Source organism: Mytilus californianus, unplaced genomic scaffold, assembly GCF_021869535.1.
Source record: "Mytilus californianus isolate M0D057914Y unplaced genomic scaffold, xbMytCali1.0.p SCAF_15, whole genome shotgun sequence".
NCBI lineage: Eukaryota > Metazoa > Mollusca > Bivalvia > Mytilida > Mytilidae > Mytilus > Mytilus californianus.
In genome coordinates, this window is record NW_026262637.1 from 6,015,230 (window position 1) to 6,038,370 (window position 23,141).

The 23,141-nt window shown below is 34.5% G+C and overlaps 1 long non-coding RNA gene across 1 annotated transcript; it reads left to right on the forward strand.

Annotated features, from left to right (window-relative positions):
- Positions 1–18,359: 18,359 nt before the first annotated feature.
- LOC127725889 (uncharacterized) lies at positions 18,360–22,707 on the forward strand. The gene is made up of 3 exons (XR_007993261.1): positions 18,360–18,445; positions 20,844–20,891; positions 22,467–22,707. It is a non-coding gene; the product is annotated as an uncharacterized LOC127725889 (long non-coding RNA).
- The last annotated feature ends 434 nt before the right edge of the window (positions 22,708–23,141 follow it).

Genomic DNA, 23,141 nt, shown 5'->3' on the forward strand with positions numbered 1-23,141 from the left:
GATTGCCTTTTACATACATTTGAATTTAATGCCTGTTTGAAATATTTTATATCACTTGAATGGATTGACCAGAAACTTATGTTGATTTACAATACCAAGTAAAAAAAAACTGTTCTGGATCCAGTTGTTCAGAAGATTAACCTAATGCTGAGAAAATAGAACTTATCTGGTCAATTTATGTTTTATTTTGTATAGACGTTTTGTAGGCTGGTAGACACATCATTTCACTGGTTATTCTTTTCACACATACAAATTTCATGTGAATTTCACCTCAAACGAGCTTATAAGTGAAACTCACGTGAAATCAGTTCATGTCAGTTTCATGTGAATCTCATGTGAAAGTCACATGAAAATCACATGAATTCTTTTTATGTGACGTTCACATGAATTTTTAAAATAACGTAATTCAAATAACATCTAAATTTTCAAATTTAATCAAAATCATGAAAATACCAATTTTTTTTTTGTAAAGTTCACGTGTATGTCAAAACTTTCTGACAGCTTCTTAAAGTAGTTATTGCCCTTAAATGACTAGCTTTACCAATTTTTGTCTCGCATTGACAGAGTTAAAAAGCAAGACATAGGTATGCTGTTTCCGGCGACGGCATCAACAATATATTAATTTGTGATTAGATCAGTTTTTTGAGAACCACTAGTAAAAAATCAATGATATTTGGTGTGCAGTTGTATTAGCATTAGCACATCTCATTTCCATAGAGATTATATGGCCCTGCCCCCTCGGTCATGGTCTATTGACTTTGAAACTTTTGCTTAGTTTACATGTATTAGTTTGTGATTAGGTCAGTTTATTGGGACCACTAGTAGTAGGTCAATGATATTTGGTATGCAGTTGTATTAGCATTGGCACATCTCATTTCCATGGAGCCCCTTCAGTCATGGTCTATTGACTTTGAAACTTTTGCTTAGTTTACATGTATTAGTTTGTGATTAGGTCATTTTATGGGGAACCACTAATGGTATGTCAATGATATTTGGTATGCAGTTGTATTATCATTGGCACATCTCATTTCCATGGAGATTGTTTGGCCCTATACCTACAATCATGGTTTAATTGATTGGATATTTTGCATAACTAACATGTTAAAGTATTGCTATTCTAATTTCAACATTTGCATTTTACTATAAAAGATAGATAGACACTTTAGATAGAAAAAATGATCACCAAGTCAAGAATTACAAATAAGTCAACTTTTGCAGAAATTATATGTAGAATCTTTATTGAGTGATTGCCCTGAAATGATGATTATTTTTACTCTTTTATGTGTTTTAGGCAAAAACTAAATAAGATAGAGAGAAACTGTAAACAGAAAAAAAGATCAGCAATACAAGATCAACAAAAAAGAGATTTTAGTCTTGAGTTCTATCCTAGTTTACAATGTTAGAGAATATCCATTGTTGAAGATGCACATAGAACTATGTGAGCAACACAAGCTCTTTAATGCCTCTAGTTACTTTTCCGCCATCAACAGACTGTACAGGACCAATAATTATCAACAGACACCAAAGAGAATTGCATGTCTTCCAAACGCATACACTATATAAACAAATATTTATCTTCTATCAACAGACAGTTTTCTACTCATTATACTTTTTTATCAACAGACAGTTCAGACAACTAATTATCTTCTACAGGTCAAATATTTATCTTTCATGAATAGTCAATGCAGGATAATAAAGTTTTTAATCGACAGATCGTTTTAGACAAATAATTTCTTTCCATCGCTTACGAGGGTAGTTTTGTGGGAATTACTGAGTGGCCTGTCATGGATTAAGTAAGTAAAGAGTGTTTAATCATTGTATAAACTTAACTTTGTCAGTATTTGTTGTTAGGTGCTTTGGTTTGTCTCAAATAGGTTAAATTTAATCAGCTTTTGTATTTAAATTAATTGTATATTGCACTTCATTTTAAATATTTTGTGTATATAAAAATCCTGTGAATAGCTCTAGTACTTTTATTGAATAATGCATTAAATGGTTATTAAAATATTTTCATTGTGTATTATTAGACCCTTTTTATCCGACCTCTTATGTTAAATCATCATTTTCACATAATTCAAATAGGTGGAAAATATAGTAGAATTTAAACATAACCATTTTAAAGACGTTTCGGCCACTGGCCTTCTTCGGTTTCTTCGGTTTCTTCGTTTTCTCTCCAAACCACATGATAGATCACCTTTCATAAAGCATTGTAGAGAGGTAACAGAGAAACTTGAGAAGACTATATACTAAACAGTAAGTATCCTACGGAAGCCGATAAGGGCCATTCAAAAAAAATAAATTATGTCGTAATTACGACATAGCATGTCGTAATTTCGACATAACATGTCGTTATAACGACATCGCTATGTCGTAATTTCGACATAACATGTCGTTATTACGACATCACTATGTCGTAATTACGACATAGCTATGTCGTAATAACGCATCGCTATATATATATAAGAATATGTATTATGATTGCCAAGAGACTTAATGACACAGAAATTAACAACTATAGGTCATCATAATGCCTTCAATAATGAGAAAAGCCCCCACATAGTCAGCTATAAAAGAGGGACGAAAGATACCAGAGGGGGAGTCCCCGACATGACAGCTGTTTAATAATTTAATTCAAACGAGTGAAAATAACGGTTTTAATAATGTACAAACAAAGACCGAAAAACGAATATGTATCACAGTAACAAATGACAACCACTGAATTACAGACTCCTGACCGCTATGTGATAATAACGGCAACCTTATAGTTTAACTTTTCACTTTTTGATGCGATAGGCATTTCAAAATGGTTGTCAGTAAAGGCAAAGTTTGTAGCGGAAACAAATTCATCTTTTTTTTTTTAGAATAATGAACACTATATGCAATCAAGCTTAATTAAAGTTATTCACTTGCACCTCAGACTTGCACATACTAGAACTTTATTTATAATCAAGTCAAATGAGACCCAGTTGAATAGGGGAGCAATTCAAGCTCCTTGGAGCCTCTAATTATGTTTGGCATGTACAGATTTGTGTAAATTATGAAGTCCTGCATTTCCATTGCAGGTTCTGAATAAGATGAATTTTAAGCTTTTCCCAATAAAGACTATGTTAAACTTTGGACTCATAGTGCTCAGACCCACGGATCTCTGTACCTTCATTTGTACACACTTGAATCTTAATGTACAGTAACTACTGAGGCTTGATGCAAATAATCACTGCATTGCTATTGTTGGTTCTTAATGAGATTCTTCAAGCGTCCTCCCCATTGAAGCCCTATTAAAACTTTGTACCCCAAGTTCTTTTAACCACTGTTCCCCAGGGCAACTATTCCTACAAACTTAAGGGGAGGGTTAGGATGCCGCTAACATGTTTAACCCCGCCACATTCTTTATGTATGTGTATGTCCCAAGTCTTTAATTTACATATTTGTTTTTCGTTTCTTTTTGTACATAAAATAGGCCGCTAGTTTTTCTCGTTTGAATTGTATTACATTTGTCATTTCGGGGCCTTTTATAGCTGACTATGCGGTATGGGCTGTGATCATTGTTGAAGGCCGTACGGTGACTTTAATTGTAAATTTCTGTGTCATTTGGTTTCTTGTTGAGAGTTGCGTTTTTGAACAAACCAGCGTATCCCAAGGCCTTAATAACCTCTATAGGCCCCAAAAGACCAAAAAAACATCAAAATTGGAGAGAAAACTGAAAAAAAACGGTTTCTAACCTCAGGGATATTAACCCTTGGCTATCTTAGATTTAATGCAATCAGTATGCATCAGCATCAGGGTACAGCTCATTTGCATATCATTTGCATATTTTTACAAATACTCGAAATTTAGACAATTTCTGATAACAATTCAGCATGCCAAGGGTTAATATCCCTGAGGTTAGAAACCATTTATTTTCAGTTTTCTCTCCAATGTTGATGTTTTTTCGTCTTATTTGGGGCCTACAGAGGTTATCAAGGCTTTGGGATACGCTGGTTTGTTCAAAAACGCCACTCTCCACAAGAAACCAAATGACACAGAAATTAACAATTATAGGTCACCGTACGGCGTTCAACAATGATCACAGCCCATACCGCATAGTCAGCTATAAAAGGCCCCGAAATGACAAATGTAATACAATTCAAACGAGAAAAACAAGCGGCCTATTTTATGTACAAAAATTAACGAAAAACAAATATGTAAATTAAAGACTTGGGACAAACACATACATTAAGAATGTGGCGGGGTTAAACATGTTAGCGGGATCCCAACCCTCCCTCTAAGTTTGTAGGAATAGTTGTCCTGGGGAATAGTGGTTAAAAAAACTTGGGGTACAAAGTTTTAATAGGGCTTCAATGGGGAGGACGCTTGAAGAATCTCATTAAGAACCAACAATAGCAATGCAGTTATAATTTGCATCAAGCCTCAGTAGTACATTAAGATTCAAGTGTGTACAAATGAAGGTACAGAGATCCGTGGGTCTGAGCACTATGAGTCCAAAGTTTAACATAGTCTTTATTGGGAAAAGCTTAAAATTCATCTTATTCAGAACCTACAATGCCAAACATAATTAGAGGCTCCAGGGAGCTTGAATTGCTCCCCTATTCAACTGGGTCTCATTTGACTTGATTATAAATAAAGTTCTAGTATGTGCAAGTCTGAGGTCTAGTGAATAACTTTAATTAAGCTTGATTGCATAAAGTGTTCAATATTCTAAAAAAAAAAGATGAATTTGTTTACGATACAAACTTTGCCTTTACTGGCGACCATTTTGAAATTCCTATCGCTTCAAAAAGTGAAAAGTTAAACTATAAGGTTGTCGTTATTATCATATAGCGGTCAGGAGTCTGTAATTCAGTGGTTGTCGTTTGTTGCTGTGTTACATATTCGTGTTTCGGTCTTTGTTTGTACATTATTAAAACCGTTATTTTCACTCGTTTGAATTAAATTGTTAAACAGCTGTCATTTCGGGGACTCTCCCTCTGGTATCTTTCGTCCCTCTTTTATAGCTGACTATGCGGGGGCTTTTCTCATTATTGAGGGCATTATGATGACCTATAGTTGTTTATTTCTGTGTCATTTAGTCTCTTGGCAATCATAATACATATTCTTTTATATGTATAGCGATGTCGTTATTACGACATAGCTATGTCGTAATTACGACATAGTGATGTCGTAATTACGACTTGTTATGTCGAAATTACGACATAGCGATGTCGTAATAACGACATGTTATGTCGAAATTACGACATAGTGATGTCGTTATTACGACATGTTATGTCGTAATTACGACATAAAAAAAAAAATTTTGAATGGCCCTTATCGGCTTCCGTAGTATCCCTATGTGGAATCGCTACACAAGAATTTGTAATCAGGTAATTAAAGGAGACATGACACGATTTTCAATTTGTGTTTCAAAACGTTTATTTATACTTAACTTTCCCCAAAAATACATCGATAGCAATATAAGTGTCAAATATTAGGTAAAATATGTATTTAAATGAGATTTTAATGCAACGATTTATCGACCTGTCAAATATGCATATTTCCATCCCGGAAGTCAAGTCAGAACGAGGCAATACTAGTCTATCATAGTTATCGCATAACTTTGTCCGTATATTGTCTCGACGAATGTCGGAGAATGCGAGGCAAGGGGATGCTAATCCATCGGCGGATGGCGATGGCGACGACGGCATAACATATTTGAATAAAACTTTATATTTCTATAAAGGAAGAAGATCTTGATACATATCTTGCATACATATTCCTTTTATTCTGCGCCTTGTTCGTCATTACGACATCCAATACACAAAACGATTTAGTGCTGACAAAAACTAATGAGGAGACGAAATAAATTAGGTTTGCAACTATTCGTTATATATACAACTACACGTACGCTTAACTGGTTTGGGGAAATATTTTACCGGATACAAAGTAATACTTATAAAAGGAGGTGTGTGGTATACGTCACTGAACGAGACGTACAAAAAAAATAATTTGTACATTCGAAGGTGTTGCTACATAAAATTGGGGATTTTCTCGGATAATAGCAAATATTTTGATTTCTAGAATATGCCCATTTGCTTTAAATATTCAGTCAGAAACAAACAAACACAAGTCAATAAGGAGTATGAAATTGAAGCTGAGCTACAAAGGAAGGAAGAGTAATGGTACATTCTGCTGTTGTTAGCCTTATATGAAAAAAAGTGAGTGCCAAGTAAATGAAACAGTATAATACAATGCATTCATGGCCTCGATCTACATCGATAACAGAACAAGGTTGACTGTTTCAATCAACACTTGTGTTATGTTGGTACCTTTCAGAATATAAAACAAAAGTTGCATGTTGTCATCGTTCTATAAATATTCATGTTAATGTCATTAAGTATGTTTTACCACTTAATACATCTGATGTGATGTATGAATCCCAAACCTGATGCCTGTAATCCAAAATCTATCTCTGTCTTTTCCTTTAATATTTTTTTATATTTTCGCTTTTAACTCAAATTTATTAGTTACTTTATCTGTTTTGAAATATTGCCACTGGATGTTAAGCAATTAATCAATCAATTTATCTGATTTGTTTATTCTTTTGCGGTAGAATTATAGATTGCTTTCAGTTCTTTGGCCTTTGGTAGTCACTGTTGAATACCACATGGACAACTGGTACATGAAAATGCCACCCTCTCGACCTTTAGTCTATGGTGCTCATGTGAAAGCCACAGGGACTATGTGGACCAGTAGATGTCCCCCTATCGTCCCTTGGTCTATGACACTCATTGCTCAGGATCACATGGATTTTGGGGACCAGTAAATGTCACATTTTTGTCTTTTTCTCTTTGGTGCCCTCTGTTAAAGACCATAAGGACAACATGCTATCGTCTTTAAAAGTTGGTCTCTGATGTTTCATGTTGAAGGCTTGCTGAGCCGACTGCAGCGACCTGTATATGTTATTTTATCGTCGTTTGGTCTCTGGTGCTCACAGCTGAAGGTCTATCTGTCAGCATCGACATGTGATGTCATTTTATTGCCTTAATGTCTCTGGTGCTCACTGTTGAAGGCCAAGAGGATTGCAGTGACATGTAGCTCATCGTTTGGTCTCTGGTGCTCACACCTGAAGGTCTATCGGACAGCAGCGACATGTGATGTCATTTTATTGCCTTATTGTCTCTGGTGTTCACTGTTGAAGGCCAGAGGATTGCAGTGACCTGTAGCTGTACTTTTGACGTCTTTTGGCCTTTAATGCTAACTATTGAAGCAACATGCATATATCATTATATCGACTGTTGGTCTCTGATGCTCACTGTGAAAGCCAGGCGGACTGCGGGGACAAATAGGTGTTAATATTATCACCGTATGTTCTTTTCTGTTATCCTACCTGATGTTCACTTATATCATATTTACTCCATAATACTAGTAGTTTTTTATCATTATTAACCTACACTTATTTTTTATTTACCATGCAAATAACTTTACGGCGAAGATTAAAATTAAAGAAAGTAAATGTGTAGAAAATGAACAAGATATATTATAACTTGTAGATATCAGGGAAAAAAAAGTACCAGAAAACAAAATGACAGTGCTGTCTTGGTAGAACCTTTAATACAAAATGGAACCGTGTGTAATACTGGTCCTACAATGAGTTCAAAGTATATGTAGTTCATTACTAAAACTTTACATTAAAACTGTGATTTCATAATTCACTTGCGCTTATTAGCATTCCGACAATTAATGATTTAGTGATTTCTAATTCAATTACTGGGTTGTTGATAAACAATTCCACGTCAAACATCGAAATTTTTATTTGAGAGGTAATATTAGGTGGTCAACTTTGACCGAGTGTGTTAGGAATTTCTTATTGAGAGAGCATTGGGAATGTATTGTGTTAGGGAAGGACTAATCTTCTTACCTCTTTGTTATTCTACGTATGGTTAATTCGTGTCAAGCACTGGAATTTTAGTTAGGATTTCAACGTTTTAACATCGTGGATATTTTATTTTGGTTCTATTTTAAGGTGGTTATAGCGTTTAAGGTAGGTATTTTTTTTTATTACCATGGAAACTTCATATTCTTTGATTTGAAATTAATTTGATTTAAAAATCTTCTAAAATATATTTTAATGTGAGTTGAATATCATTGAGGCACTCTTTACAAAAGTGCTGCAGTATCATGGGTACATTGTATAAAGAAAATATCTTGTGGGTCATCGGTAGAAAAAATATCTTGTGGGTTAGACAAAATATCATGTGGATCATCGTTAGACAAAATGTCTGTGAATCATCATTAGACAAAATATCTTGTGGCTCAACGGTAGACAAAATATCTTGTGGCTCATCAATAGAAAAAATATTAAATTCAAACTCTAACTGGCCTTGTGAATAAATTAGATAGAGACGATAATTGATTCAAATATCCATCAGAGATGTAAGGACGAGGATGTAAACAAATAAAGGTCACTGTGAGGCCTTCAGAAATAAACAGAACAAAACTTTACCAAATTCTTCATAAATGAAAAAAAACCATGACAACCACTGGCGAGGTTCCTGACTATGGACAGGCATATGAATGGGTATGGGTTTTGCTCATTTGTTGAAGGCCGTACGGTGACTTATAGTTGTTGACTTCTACGTCATTTTGGTCTCTGGTGTTGAGTTGTCTCATTGGCAATCAAACCACATCTTTTAATGTTTATATATGAATATATAGCAGGGTTAAACTTGTTTTTGAGATCTTAGCCCTATCCCTTTTTCAAATCTCGAACACGTGACTCTTACAAATGGTTTGTGAAAGAACGTGCGACTGAAAAAGATAAGAAAAAGAAAAAAAAAGTACAAACGAAAAAATATGAAACAAAATTATTCCGTATCAAAGACACCGACTATTAAAGATATGCCACACATCAACATCAAATTCCTTAACAAAAAGGAATAAAAACATTAATTCCAAAGACAATACTAAACACATCAAATTCCTCAACAAAAAGGAATAAAAACATTAATTCCTAAGACAATACTAAACAGAATCATTGAAGAGATCCGCGACTGAGGAGAGGCACAACAGAAAGGAATAAAATCATTAATTCCTAAGACAATACTAAACACATCCATTGAAGAGATCCGCGACTGATGAGGAGAGGCACAGACAAAAAGGAATGAAATCATTAATTCCTAAGACAATACTAAACACAATCGTTGAAGAGATCCGCGACTGAGGAGAAGCACACCAGAAAGGAATAAAATCATTAATTCCTAAGACAATACTAAACACATCCATTGAAGAGATCCGCGACTGGAAGAGATCCGCGACTGAGGAGAGGCATAAACAAAAAGGAATAAAATCATTAATTCCTAAGACAATACTATAAACACAACCATTGAAGAGATCCGCGAATGAGGAGAGGCACAAACAAAAAGGAATAAAAACATTAATTCCAAAGACAATACTAAACACATCCACTGAAGAGATCCGCGACTGAGGAGAGGCACAAACAAAAAGGAATAAAATCATTAATTCCAAAGACAATACTAAACACATCCATTGAAGAGACCCACGACTGAGGAGAGGAACAAACAAAAAGGAATAAAATCATTAAATCCAAAGACAATACTAAACACATCCATTGAAGAGATCCGCGACTGAAGAGAGGCACATAAAAATATGGCGAGTTTACATTCTGGTGTTTACCATATCAAAAAATAAAATAACAAAAATACCGAACTCAGAGGAAAATTCAAAACGGAAAGTCCCTTATCAAATGGCAAAATCAAAAGCTCAAACACTTCAAACTAATGGAAAACAACCGTCATATCCCTGACTTGGTACAGGCATTTCCTTGACCCATGTTTGCTATTGAATACCACTAAATTATTTCGGGATAATAACTTAAACATGAGTTATGTAAGACCAATTGTAGGAAGGTTAAGTCGAAATTAAGCGAGTGGTTTAAGAGGATGGCGAAGTTTGTAAAATGCTAAAGAAATCTCCGGAAATCAGTCTGATAAAAAAAGTCAATGTAATTGGTATTTGATAAGTGAGTGCCTGTATTGAGTAAAGTGTTTGACTCAATCTGAACCCTTTTTTAGTTTGTGTACATGTTTGTTCCCATCGTATAAGGTTAAATACATTTGAAAATATTGCGTGTCGTCCTTCCAATCATTAAAGAAATTGAACAAATAACTATTATGGAAGATCTAGCTGTAAAAGCACTGAAGAAATACCTACTTTTGGCATAATACTGGGTCGTGGACACTTACGTGCTCCCGTCATATAAAGAAAAAATGATATGGCGTACATATTCCTCTCGTCTGTAACAACTTTCTTTTTATTAAAACTTATAGCACTATAAGAAGGCTTGCGTTATGCATTATAAGCTTGTACTTTCTTGAAATTGTATTAAAATTAATGAGATAACATCATGCGTCATAAATATATGCCTACTTTGACGCTGTATTTTTTCTTTTCAAAAAGCTTATTCTTTCATATAATATAACAGCATACTTTTACGTATGTATCAATTTGTTTCAAATTTCCGAAACATAAAATGGCCACGTTTTTTGTCAAAAACTGCCCTTTTTGAATGTAAACAAGCTGATCTGACGTTATACTAGCTTGTTGTAACTTTAATTACAGATGACAGACAACACGATAAGAGCCTTTTAGAATTCACTTTTTATGGAATAGGGTTTATTAAACCTGTTGCTTTTTCTGTTTTCAGGAATGAAAGATCTTAAGTTACTGTTTTAAAAACATTATTTTTTTTTAACATTTCAGAACCAACTGAGACTGAAGTTGTTTGGATGTGTTGGCAGAATCTTTCATAAAAATCCTGTAAAATCGTGCGACCAACAACAATGGGTTCAGTGTCCAAAAGAAAGCCATCATTTGCCAAACTTGCAATTTCTGCCACTGAAAAACTGACAACGAGAAGGATGACACTAACCTCTAGAAACCTGGGACTTCCGTTAGACACGTCCGACACAAAACAAGAAGATAAACCAAAGATAAAACTGGAGAACACTTTCAAAATGATCCCTGATGAAGACAAGAGATTCTCAATAGCTATGGCAAAAAAAGAAATTCACAATATTTTTCAAAATTATCTTGGTGATATGGCCTACGACCCCACACGGTGCTCAGAACTATGTTTAGACCTGTCTGTACTAGTGAAGAATAAGATGAAAGAACTTCCTTTCCCGCGGTATAAATTTATCTGTAATGTAATCATAGGACAATGTAACGAACAGGGTCTCGAAACAGCCAGTCGATCTATCTGGGACCCCAAAACGGATAATTTTACTTATTATGTGTACAACAATTCATCTTTGTATGCAATTGGAATAGTCCATGCAGTGTATTTTGAGTAATCATTATTGTGTAAAAAGAGATATTTGAATTGATGTCATTATTTCTTGTGTTTGTGAATATTTATCCAACTTCAAGGAGGTATCAGTAGCCAAGATTAGAACGTATCGGGATTTTCATACTGTGTAACTTAATAATGATTTCAGCTGAATTTGTGATTATTTTTTGTAATCTATATTTGTTTTGTTATATTTTATAGCAATCTCATTAAGAATATTGTACTTATTTTCAAATTTGCAAAAGTATCACCTCCAAACTATCTAAATATATGATACACTTATATAACATCAGTGTTTGTTAATAAATAAACTCATCATATATACCAGGATAAACATTCTGTACGCCTGACGCGCGTTTCGTCTACAAAAGACTCATCAGTGACGCTAGACTCCAAAAAGTTAAAAAGGTAAAATAAAATACGAAGTTGAAGAGCATTGAGGACCCAAAATTCCGAAAGGTTTTAACAAATCCTTTGAATCTTGTATGTTTGATAATATTGTCGTGGTTGTCTAGGTAACAATCCAATATTTGGATTTTACACCAATGCATGATAATTTGATTTGATTTGGTTCGATTTGATTTGCTCAAGGCATTTGTTGAAAGAGAACGTGTATTTGATATTCAGTGAAAATCTAGATTCCCCTCCCCCTTTTTCTCCAAGATCACATATATTTTTTATTTGCTTCGTTCTGAAAATGCATAAAATATATTCAACCGAACGTTGGCAAACAAATACCACCCAATCCGGGAACAGATTGACAGAAACTGTTGAAAGTGAAAATGATCAACAATACAAAATCTATATAAATGTTGATTTGGCTGAAACTATGAATTGAACCCTTATAGGGCAGTGGCATTTAAATGCGTCAATTTATGTTATTAGTCAAATTGAAAGTTTTGTGGAACTTAAATTTATGTTTAAAACTTCTGCCTATCTATAAAAAGATGGAAGATAAAAACGCTAAAATGGGACAACTGTCACTATTTAAGGGAAATAACTTCTACAAGGTATCATTCTATAGCTTCAGCCATATCAGCCTTTTCTGTAGATCTTGTATATGGTTGATCATTTTTGCTTTGACAGTTATGGTCCTATACATCCTGTCGATACTATGTACTTATTTTTTGGCATTGCACAAGGTCATGCTTTTCCAAGACTATTATAACTAAATTCATTGGTGTGCACTGATTGACACTTTAACCTGGGAGAACATGATTTATTTATTAGTTGAAATTGGCTTTGGTGTTCAGTGGTTGTCGTTTATTGATGTGGTTCATAAGTGTTTCTCATTTCTCGTTTTTTATAAAGATTAGAACGTTGGTTTTCCTGTTTGAATGGTTTTACACTAGATATTTTTGGGGCCCTTTATAGCTTGCTGTTCGGTGTGAGCCAAGGCTCCGTGTTGAAGGCCGTACTTTGACCTATAATGGTTTACTTTTACAAATTGTGACTTGGATGGATAGTTGTCTCATTGGCACTCATACCACATCTTCTTATATCTATTTGAGCTAGCTTTCAGTAACTTCGAATACAGGTAAATTGGTACTTTATGTCTTTTGTCTTTATGTTAGTTATTTCTATTTGTGCTACGTGTCAATCTGATGAGTCAATATTTTTACAGTTCTTTTGATATGCTGTTACACCACTGTCCAAGGTAAGGGGAGGGCTGAGCGCTCTCATGATTTAACCTGTCGGGAGCGTGTAGGTCAGTTGTTGTCGTTGGTTGCTATCTATCATGTTAACTTTTCGCTTGTTGTATTGTTATAATCGGGTCGTTGGTTTTCTCGTTTGAATTGTTTTACACATTTGTCATTTCTGAGCCTTTTATAGTTGAATTTACGGTATGGGTTTTGCATTCTGTCGATAGCCGCAATGTGACATGACTTCTACGTCATTTGAACTCTGGTGGATAGTTGTCTCATATGAAATCCCACATCTCCTTACTTTTATTAAGTAGCTAGATTGACATCCTGAACATTTGTGTCCTTGACAAAGTACCGTAACTTTTCACTGTTGCCTCTTGTCTCTTCTGTTAAGTTTATTTTTATTCGTATGCAACAATAATTCAATTGATTTTCGGGGGATTAATCATTAAATATCTAAGTATTATTAATTTTTTCTTCTTTAAAATTGCTCTTCTAACATGAAAACACCACAAAAACAAAATCATAACTAAACATAAACGAAAAATTTATGCCAAACCATAATCTTATTCAGTTGTTATATAACAATATCAAATTTATTCTAGAATATTAACAAAAAATGTGACTTTTTTTAAAACATAAGATATTGATCTTATATATGAGGTAGGGATTATTAATCTTTCAACATCCGCTTAAGTTTAAGAAATACTAATAATATCCATTGCAGATATATGCCACCATACCATTGCATAAAATGTTAAGTGTTTTTTTTTATCAAGTGTAAAATACCTGCCATTAAAGGTTAATCTTTTAAATTGTAAATATATTTAAACGTTAATCCTAAGAGAAATATAATTTATATATGTGCATTTATTTTATGTCCATTTTGTTCTAATATCTCCTCACGTATTTCAGTATTTATACACCCTTTGATATCAAAAGTTTGGTTTGGGCGTTCCCGTTATGAAGGTAAATTCCAAAATACGTTTCGGACGCACGAAATTTGTAAAATGTTATTTTCATTTTTCTTCATGATAACATCTATATATAAACGATTCAGCAATACAGTTTATCGACATATTGTAAGTATCCATATAGGCATCATATGTGCCACAAACTTGTGCATGTTTATTTATGGACATACTCAGTTAAAATCGTCTAACAAGAATTCTCTAATGATACTGCGAAAATTTGCCATATTTGGTTCGGAAGTTTGGCTTTTACTGTAGAAATCTTATTTGAAACGTGAAATCACATCCTAATATTTTCTGGCAAAGTTGATCTTAGTTCTTTTGGGTTCCATTCATTTATATAGCGCCTCACCGTGGACTTATACCTCATTGGCTTTCTTCCATTCATTTATATAGCGCCTCACCGGGGACTTATACCTCATTGGCTTTCAAATGTTTGGGTTAGGGCGTTCCTGATGAAACAGAAAGGTGCCTCTGACGTACGACATGGGCGTTCCTGATGACAGTGGAAACAGAAAGGTGCCTCTGACGTACGACATGGGCGTTCCTGATGACAGTGGAAACAGAAAGGTGCCTCTGACGCACGACATGGGCGTTCCTGATGACAGTGGAAACAGAAAGGTGCCTCTGACGCACGACATGGGCGTTCCAAATGACAGTGGAAACAGAAAGGTGCCTCTGACGTACGACATGGGCGTTCCTGATGACAGTGGAAACAGATAGGTGCCTCTGACGTACGACATGGACGTTCCTGATGAAAGTGGAAACAGAAAGGTGCCTCTGACGCACGACATGGGCGTTCCTGATGAAAGTGGAAACAGAAAGGTGCCTCTGACGTACGACATGGACGTTCCTGATGAAAGTGGAAACAGAAAGGTGCCTCTGATGCACGACATTGGCGTTCCTGATGAAAGTGGAAACAGAAAGGTGCCTCTGACGTACGACATTGGCGTTCCAAATGACAGTGGAAACAGAAAGGTGCCTCTGACGTACGACATGGGCGTTCCTGATGACAGTGGAAACAGAAAGGTGCCTCTGACGTACGACATGGACGTTCCTGATGAAAGTGGAAACAGAAAGGTGCCTCTGATGCACGACATTGGCGTTCCTGATGAAAGTGGAAACAGAAAGGTGCCTCTGACGTACGACATGGGCGTTCCAAATGACAGTGGAAACAGAAAGGTGCCTCTGACGTACGACATGGACGTTCCTGATGACAGTGGAAACAGAAAGGTGCCTCTGACGTACGACATGGGCGTTCCTGATGACAGTGGAAACAGAAAGGTGCCTCTGACGTACGACATTGGCGTTCCTGATGACAGTGGAAGCAGAAAGGTGCCTCTGACGTACGAAATTTATTTTCATTTACAGTCATGTTGTATATATAGATCATCCCGTATATACAGATACGATCCTTGTAAAGTTACTGATCCTTTGAATATATTTATGCATAACGGTTATCAGTTTAACACTGTAGTATTTATGATATAACTAAATATGTATTGTTTTACATATCTACATGAGCACTTATGGTTCTACATCCTGTCGATATACTTATATTTTGGCTTTGCATAAGGTCATGCTTTTCTCAGACTCTTTCATGACGTCTTTACACTAAATTCGTTGGATGTGTAACGGTAGATAATTTAGTTTTGGAAAATATTATTTATTTATTGATTGTAATTGCAGTCAAACTAGCTTTAAGCAACTGTGAGTACTCTTAGATCGGCATTTTCTGCTTTTTTTCCCCTGTTTGTTAGAGTTTTTTTCTTGTGTGTTTTTAGTGCAGATATGACGAATCAAGCCTTTTTCGACTTATTTTTACAGTTCGTTCTTATGGTGCACTGTTCGACCAATGTACCAGGTTAGGGGAGTGTTGAACGCCCACAAACCTGTTTATTCTCGCCATATTTTATGTGCCTGTCCTAAGTCTGTTGCGTGTAATTAAGTGTTTTTCTTTGGTTGCTTTCTGCCATTGTTTTCATCTTTATAAATGTAGTTTTAGCATAAATCAGTCCGTTTGTTTTTTTTGTTTGAATCATTGCATGTTGGGACCTTTTAGAAATTACTATACGAAATGGTCTCTTGTGAATTGTTGTATCATTGACAATCATACCCCTTCCCGCATATGCAAAATTAAAATCAAACAGTCGCTTCCATCATCATTGGTTTTACTGCCGGACATTAGAAGAAATCTTTAGATGGTTGAAATTATCACCCCAAAGGTTGACTCGTCTATATAGCTATATGTTTATTTGGACGTCTCCTGTCCGGCAGTCAGACCCGTGCTGAGAATCAAGCCGTGGGACGAAAGGGATGAAGGGCGGGAAGTTTGAACTGCCACTGGAAAATAATGATATGTTGAACCTCTGAAAGAGTTGTTGCAAGGTTTTTTGGATGAGCAAAAAGCGTTGTCATCTCTATACACGATGCATCGGATTTAACGTCCCCATTCTGATGGTACGTGGCTGCGAATTCATATATCCCGGACAGCCGAACGGACGCCCCACTTTGGCAATGGTTTAACTGCCGGGCGGATGAAAACCAAGTTGACCATATTTCTAATTAACCCTGTTATCTTTGGTGTTACAACAGTTTTAATTTGGGACATTAAAACCAAACCTCTCTTTTAAAGAGTGTCATGTCACAACCATTGATGGATCAGGTCTGGTGCGGGGGGCCTTTTCTTTTCATAGGGATTTTGCTTTGTATCACGTAAAAAATACGAAATTATGATGGACTCTCTAGAACCACCTCACTCCTCTCCATTTTGAAGATAGTGAATCCGCACATGCCTACGCAACTTCAAACCGGTTGACCCAACATATTTCGACTAGTTGCCTAGCAATACATGCCGTTTAAAGAGAGTAAACTCTTAAGGCAAACCCGTTCAGCACTTTTGTAATATCTTTAAGAAAGTTTTTTTAATGTGCCACAAATAATATGTGGGTAGATGTTTAACAGTGATTTATGTGGCCACGATAGCACGTTTATTGGAAAATAAAGAATTTTTATTTGTATTTTTTATTTTCGTATAGACACACGGGTACTCCTCATAGTCCCGGGTGTCTCTTGCAGTGTTGCAATCATTTAGAGGAGCCACTACTGTTTGCCCTGGCCTCGACGATGACAATCTGTATAGATCCTTAGCGGACTTTCAAACTAAAATAAGCAACTATTTTGCCAGTCTGTAGACACAAATAATCATTTGTATTCTATACTTTGTATTGTATATGTTATATGTCTCAGATAGTAAATCTAAAATTATATAAATGTTAACATATTTGTTATTGCCTCCATGAGGCATGAATATAGCTGAAGATGCTTAACCTGTCGACGCACACGGTCTCACTCCTTAATGAATTCATGCGATTCCCTCAGTTTTTTGTCTGTGTACCCTTGATTTGTCTTTATTATTGATTTATTGTTGGTTGCTTAACGTCCAATGGCAAATATTTCATGTTCAGGGCAAGTACCAAGTTAAGAGATATTTTTTTTTTAAACTACTGTTACCATTATTACATACATCAGGCAGCGCTTCGATAGACCTATTGATGTGTTCTAGTTTTTTTTTTTAATAATTTCAAGACAAAAGACTGTATTCCTATTTTTATAACATTGGATTTCAAAACCTTATTATTTTTTGGGGAGTGGAAGAAGGGAAGAGAGCTGTCCACGTTCCGGCAATGAAAGAAACAGAAAAATTTTGCTTGTTCTTTATCAAATTATTATTTTCATTTTTTTTTAATTTTCCACTGAGAAAAGGATCTCCATCAAACAATAACTCAACACACCAATTTACTTACTTGTTAGAAAGTAAGAAGAGAACGACTATAGAAAATGCGGATTTAAGATTAAGATTAAAATGCAGATAGTAATCTGAATTTTCTATTGCGTTATTAATTGGAAAGAACGTCAAGGTTTTTATTTTCATTTGTATCATTTATAGTTTTCAAGCGTATTTCATTTCTTTTCGTTTCTTCTCAAGTTATGAAAAAAAAAAACATTTCGAAATGCCTCTTCGAGATGCGATATAAATCCAATGAATTTAAAAAAAAAATCAATTTTATATTTATAGGAGATAAATTAAATTGTGAGTAGCTAAACTGTGAGAAGATATAAAAACCAACGAAGTAAAGATTCTAGTAAATTACAATTGAATCGATTTTTCTGTTTGTAAAAAAAAAAACCCATATTGTTTGTAGTTTAATGAAATAATTATTTTTCATAAAATACGTAACTTAACATTTAACTAAATAAATAATTTAAGTTTTAATTACTTTTTAAGTATGGTTAAAGCAGCTTATGTATCGATATATAGAATATTTACATGTTTATAGCTTGTGTATTTGTTAAGATTTGGTAGACGATGTGTAAAATGGTTTTAAAAGATTAATAGGGTTGATTGAGTTAAAGTTCGGCGACAGGTTACTATTCTTTTAAACAATCAAAGTTGTTAGAATAAAGGAAAAAGTGAAAATCTTTTGGTAAGTACATCAAATATTCTTATTATGAGTTATGACTAATATACATAAAATACATTTCTCCATAATTAGTAGTGAATCGACGAGCTATTTTAAGTCCAGCTATCATAAACAACGATGGAATGAGCAGAAACTATTTAGATTTTAATCCTGTTGAATACTTGTTCAGCTCGTGTATAGACCATGCAAGAGTTAAACATCGATAAGATTCACATATGTACCCCTATTTTATATATGTAACATCGATCAGATTCACATATGTACCCCTATTTTATACATATGTAACATCGATCAGATTCACATATGTACCCCTATTTTGTATATATGTAACTCCGGCATCGATAAGATTCACATGTGTACCCCTATTTTATATATATGTAACATCGATAAGATTCACATATGTACCCCTATTTTATATATATGTTACATCGATAAGATTCACATATGTTCCCCTATTTTATATATATGTAACATCGATAAGATTCACATATGTACCCCTATTTGATATATGTAACATCGATAAGATTCACATATATGTACCCCTATTCTATATATATGTAACATCAATAAGATTCACATATGTACCCCTATTTGATATATGTAACATCGATAAGATTCACATATATGTACCCCTATTCTATATATATGTAACATCGATAAGATTCACATATGTACCCCTATTCTGTATATAAGAAACAGCGATCAGATTCACATATGTACCCCTATTTTATATATGTAACTTCGATAAGAAGAATAAGAATAAGAATAAGAATATTTATTGAATCCAATTTAAGGGTCCGTTTCCGAGCGTATATATATATATATAGTATTAATTATATAGTAATTTTTAAGATATATTACATTAAAAATAAATGATTCAATAGCTATACTCCAGATGGTGTGTTCCCATTTCGCCTTAGCTGTGAATTCCAGGTAAAAAAGGTAAAAAAAATACTAAGGCGAGATGGGAATTGAACTAAATTTTCGTTATTAAGAGTTTACTGTTTATTTGCAATTGTGACCTTAATATTTTAGGCGAATTTCAAATTTGAATGAATAATTTCCTCTTTTCATAATCTTTTCTCCTGTCATTATTTTTAGTTCAGCCTCCAACAAGTACACCTTTTGACCGCTACCGTTTTATTTTTCAGAAAAGTAAAATATTCCAAAAGTGATTGTTAGTTTAAATTTACAATCACACATTAAGTTTTAAAAAGCCCTGATCTACCATGTATAGCGATCCATCTTGAGTATTGATTAAAACTATCTGTTTATGTAATTTACTAGTGTTGTATGAGTATTTGATCTGTTTATGTAATTTACTAGTGTTGTATGAGTATTTGATCATGTAAATCATGTAAATCATGTAAATCAGAACATTTAACAATAGAGGATACTTGTATTCTTTCTTTACAAATTCTATACACAATTCATGTTATCCTGCATTGCTTTATTTGTACTTGTGCAAATAAAGTCTCTCTGTTGGCGTGACAGTTCATTTTTGGGGTCCTCTTCGCGGTCCGTGCTTAAACTATGGGGATTTCTATGAAAAATCTGAGACAACTATATGGGTTTAAACAACTAAACCTTTAAGGGGCATTAACTGTCAAATTCATGTTCACCGACTTGATCCAAATTTTCAGATCTTATTTATAAGACACTAACATTTTTATCCAAATTTCAAGAAGTTCAAAAGTAGCAATTAACGATGCATGGGCAAAGATATAACAAGCTTATAATTTGGAACCCCACACACGTGTTTCGTCTGCATAAGAATAATTAGTGGCGCTCGAATCATTACAGTTGGAAAGACCAAATCAAATACGGAGTTGAAGCGCAAACATTTTAAAAGTTGAATTAATTACTCAGATACAGATCCAGGATTTTGACAACTAGACAAAATTTGTAGTAGAACCGGTAAAAAGTCCGAATTAACCATAAATGAAGCTCCATATGGGGGCCCGGGCACCCCCCTCTAAATCCGCCTCTGATACTGTTTAGGCAATTCATGTCAATGGGTAGAAACACCTTATTGTTTCAAATAATTCAACATTTTGTAAACGGTAAATCTACAGACGATGAACATATTAATGCTATTTCATGTCAACACAAAAGTGCTGATTATTGTGCCGTCGGTACTCTCTGGGGCGAGACGTCTACCATGCAGCAGTGGCATCGACCGTAAGTGATTCGCTCATCTGTCAGAAGCATCTTATTAGTCTTTTGACTCTTTATATGATTATATATAAGTGTAGTTAGGGGTGTCATATTTTGTAAGAGTGTCTAATTTACCCGTTGTTTTATTTACCAGGCAACGTTGTAATGTTAAGGTTATCTACATAATAATATATCAGACTCAGTTCATGTTTATCATTTTATCAATGTTATTTTTATTCACCAGGCAGACCAGTTTGATATATCTAGAGCCATTATGTCAGATTCAGTTAGTGTAAGTACATATTTTTAGTACTGTCCTCTATTAATATAAAGATAATAAGATGTGGAATGATTACTACAGAGACAACTATCCATAAAGAAAAGGAGATGTGAAAATACTGCCAAAGAGACACGTATACACCAGAGACCAAAGCACGAGAAAGTAAACAACTATAGGTCACAGTACGGCCTTCGACAATGAGCAATTTCATACCGTAAAGCAAGCTATATATAAAGCATGACAAAATGTGATCCAATTGAAGAGAAAGTTGGGGGCATATTGTTTTACCATTGTTCGTCCGTACTTCCGTCCGTCCGTCCCATTATGGGTATATAGCTATTCCAGATAACTCCTCCTACAGTTTGAATGCTAGGAAGTTTTCACTTTGCTGGCTGTTTGTACATATATTGAAGGTGTGCATGTGGTCAGGGTTTTTTTTTAATATTTGCTCTTTTGGGAGACAGTTGAACTTTGTCATTTTTTGGAGTATTTACTTGCATAAGAGGTACATAGCGTGTACGGATAACTCCTCCTACAGTTTGAATGCTAGGAAGTTTTCACTTTGCTGGCTGTTTGTACATATATTGAACGTGTGCATGTGGTCAGGGTTATTTTTTTAATATTTGCTCTTTTGGGAGATAGTTAAATTTTGTCATTTTTTGGAGTATTTACTTGCACAAGAGGTGCATAGCGTGTACGGATAACTCCTCCTAATACTTTTCATCTGCGGGGGCATCATTTGTGTCTCCCAGACACAATAATATCTCAAAGAAAGTCCTACATTGGCTTGTTATAATACAGTTTCTTCAGATTGGAGTGCGGGGACATCACTTTGTCTAGTTTTTAGTTTATTTCTTCATAGACAGAAAAATACTACAATGATCATTCCTTAAATAAATTGATTCAAATAATCAACGAGTTTACAAGTCTCATGATATCAAGACAAATTCAACCAATAAGTAAACAATTTATTTTCCCGGACTAGAATATCAATCAGTTCACATCCAACGGATTTAGTAGCAAGACGTCATAAACAGTCTCTAAAAAGCATTACCAAGTGTAAAACGACAAAATATAAGTATCGGCAGGATGTAGAACCGCAAGTGTTCATAACTTTATAGCAATACATATTTGGTTATGTTTTAATTAGTCAAAAACAAAAGCAATATATGTTAGTAACGATTTTTTATAATATTTAAAGGTCTTACTTCAGTTTTATCTAAAAAAAATAAATAAGTTTACATGGATCGTATCTAAAATTACGAGCTATATTGACATCACTGTAAAAATTAGGATGTGCCATTTGAATTAAGGTACAACCAAACTTCTAAGCAAAATATTTGTCGAATTGAAGTGTCAACCCTCTCCGTGAGTTATTAAGGGGAAAAGAGCGGATGTTTTTTTTTATGAGAACGAAACTAATGATATAGCAGAATAGGGCATCTATAGTTATGATTGTTATAATTTAGAATTTTTGCGTTGGATCCGGACATGACTGTGACCGGCATTTGCAAAAATAGACCTTGAGGCAATTTTACTGTTGTTAATTGTTAAATGTTCACAAATATATGTTTTTTTTTTGTTTAGACGGAGTCAAAAAAGGAATCTGTGAACTTCCTTGATGATTCCGAATCGTCTTCCAACAGCAAGCTTCTCAAGACTCCAACCATGAGCATGCGTAATAGAAGACGTTCTTCTTTTGTGAAACTTACAGCATCCCAAACAGAAATGCTTCGTCATAGGCGTATGACGAGAGCCGGACTTTCAGATTTAGCCGAGGAAAAACCAGATGACAAACCAAAAATTAAATTGGAGAATACTTTCAAAATGGCGCCTGATGAAGGTACAAAATTTGCGACTCATAAGGTCAAATCAGAAATTTATAAAACCTTTGAAAATTACCTAGGCGACATCAAATATGACCCAGATAGATGTTCAAAACTTTGTTTGGATTTGTCCGTTCTTGTGAAAAATCAAGTGAAATCTTTGGGTTTCCCGCGCTACAAAATAATAAGTAACGTGATTATTGGACAATGTAAAGACCAGGGACTAGAAACAGCTAGTCGTTCTGTATGGGATCCCAAACACGACAGTTTTGCTTACGTTGTATACAAAAACACTTCTTTGTTTGCCATAGGAATTGTACATGGAGTTTATTTTGAATAAATATATTAAAAATTTTAAAATACAAATTTTTGTTCATGAAGAAATCTTAACGAATCCGTTAGATTACAAAATACATTTCAATTACTCTATTAATTT